The sequence below is a fragment of the Eptatretus burgeri genome, chromosome 8 (assembly GCF_056783735.1).
Source record: "Eptatretus burgeri isolate ZD-2024b chromosome 8, Ebu_testis_v1, whole genome shotgun sequence".
NCBI classification, from domain to species: Eukaryota; Metazoa; Chordata; class Myxini; order Myxiniformes; family Myxinidae; genus Eptatretus; species Eptatretus burgeri.
In genome coordinates, this window is record NC_140968.1 from 63,963,004 (window position 1) to 63,965,616 (window position 2,613).

Here is a 2,613-nt window from a genome sequence, read left to right on the forward strand (position 1 = left end):
CTCCGCCAACGCAATGCTCCTTGTCCCCAAGAGCAACCTCTCGACGACACTCTCCAAGCAACTCCAAAACCCAACTCTCTTTTCGACGACACTCTTCAAGCAACTCCAAAACCCCACTCTTTCCTCGACGACACTCTCCAAGCAACTCCAAAGTCCAAAACCCAACTCGCTCCAATTTGCCTTGCGCTCGCTTTTTTATAGGCGGCAGGAGCAGCCAATATGCAAATTTTAGGATCAGAACGCGATTGGAGGCGGGGCCAAGCCGCCCCACGCTCGCCAATTGGACGGAGGGGAAGTGGGCGTGAAGCGTTTCTGATCCGAATTTTCTCCTCGGAAAGGCCGCCATTCGCGCTCGCGGCTCAGTGCGTTCGGCACCAATCGCCGAACGGGCCCGAGACAGCCCGACGTTCAGTGTTCACAGGCGGCGCGGGAATGGCCGTAGAAGCGATGATGTGGGAAGAGGTTGTGAAGGTAAAGGCGAAGGTCGTGGTGTGGCGTTGTTGTAGTGTGGTTGGCGCTGTGGTGGGGATGGCGTGGTTGTTGAGATGCTGTTTGTTTGAAATAAAAGATAGAACAGAAAAATGGCTAACTCAAAGCGTCGCAGCCCGGATGGATCACATAAATTCCCTCTATGCAACGGGTTTGGGCTAACTACACATGTACCGATGGAGATATCTCACCTGAGGGCCCTTTATGGTGTAATGCGAATTTCCACAGCCGTAACAATACTTTAACCAAATATTGGCAGTGTATCTGACATCTACTGGTCATTATAGAGTCCTATAGGTATAACACAAACTCCCTGCAAGTGTAGTCTCCACCCAAATATGTGAGAGGAATGCTCCATTGAGTTTCAATATCAGGATAAATGCACTGAAACCATTTCTTCAATAGGTTCCTCTTTGCCAACATTCTGCCATATTCACACAAACTCCATTACGAGAAGAACAGAACAAAACGATCCAATGCAAGTGGTTCATCCTTTAACCTCTTTAAAACACTTATGCTCACTACAGCAGCGTCATCGTCACTCAAGAAGGTATCACCACCCACGATCCATCAGCTAGTTTGATTGACATGCCAGGTCCGTGAACTAACACTAACACACCAGGATGCAGACGTTTTAACAATCTGTTTCAACAGCACCTAATTCTGACTTTGTGGCCTTTGCCATCTGGATTAGCAAGGGCGTCATCATGAAAGCAGCACAACCTTTAGTCTCTTCTTCAGCGAACACATCGTTCTCACTTTGTACTTTGATATTTCCCTCCTTTATGAACCCCTTTCTTGAAATGAGCTCCCTTTAATATGCCATACATTCTTCATTCTTGAAATAAACATGGACATAACTTCAACAGAGATCCAAGGGCCCGAGGTTGAGCCCCTGAATCAATACCAGGTGGGTTCACTCAGCATGTGAGCCTTCCGAGATAGGCAAAATGAGTACCAGCTTACTGGGAAGAACGAGCCGTTCGAGTATCCTGCGACGGAATGGTGACCCGTCCAGGGCTGTGCCCCCAAACCAATGGAAAACTGCCCCGGCAGCCCGATGCCGCTGAAGATGAAAAAGCAGTGGTTCTTCTTCTATATTCAACAAATAATTTTAAAAACTTATCATCCTACCACAGGTATACTGTAGCCATTTAAAGATACCTATCGATCCATCCATTTGGACCATACTCTGTGCAGAGCGTTGGTGCTGCCGCAGCAGTCTCCTTGGCCATTGGGCACAATCCTGAACAGGTCGCCACTCCAACACAGGATACCAGCAAGCTGGCACTCATTTTGCCAACCTTGGAAGGATGACAGGCAGAATCAACCCCACCTGGTATTAATTCAACAGCTGAGCAGGATTTGAACTCAGGACCCGAGGATCCCAAGCCCATCACCCGAACCATTAATGCAACATCTGGCATCAAGGTACTCAATCAAACAATAAACACAATCCTTGTGGCATCTTATTCGAGTATCCTGAATCAATGTGATCTGTTCTCAGAGGAAAAGCCTGTCGATAAAGAGATTTTATTAATGCCCCTTCGACCTTCTTCCATAAACACAAATCTCCTCCCCATTAACGGAGCAATAAAATGAGGAACACATCTCATTTTCAGAACACAGCAATAAGTCTCCTCTTCCAGATCAAAATTGAAGGAAATATTTGTAATGAGAATTTTCAAAGAGAACTGAGATTCAAAATGTGATATGATTTCCTTCCATGGAATCATACAATTAAGTAATAGTTTGCTTTGTGTCCCTGTTTCACATTCCATTGAGGTTAAAACTCTTGCGATTAGATTCTTATACCATGCACTCCCTGGGAAGCGTCTCCTTATCTTGCGCAGTTGTTTGAGAAACTTGTTTGCATCCATTGGCTGACAAAACGTGAATGTTATTTTTTTTTTTGCTACATAGCATAATAGGTGAAGTATCGAAGGGTGGGAGAGGATGCCCTAGATTCATGATGGTGGCGTGGATTTTGACGGTAGACTTGTTTCCTTCTTTGTGGGCGTTGTTTGATGCAGAGACTGCTTGGCTGTATTGCTTTTGAGGATGTCTCGACCCAAGCAGAGCAAGGATGAAACAGGGTGGCCAAGTTTGTTAAAATATGGAATT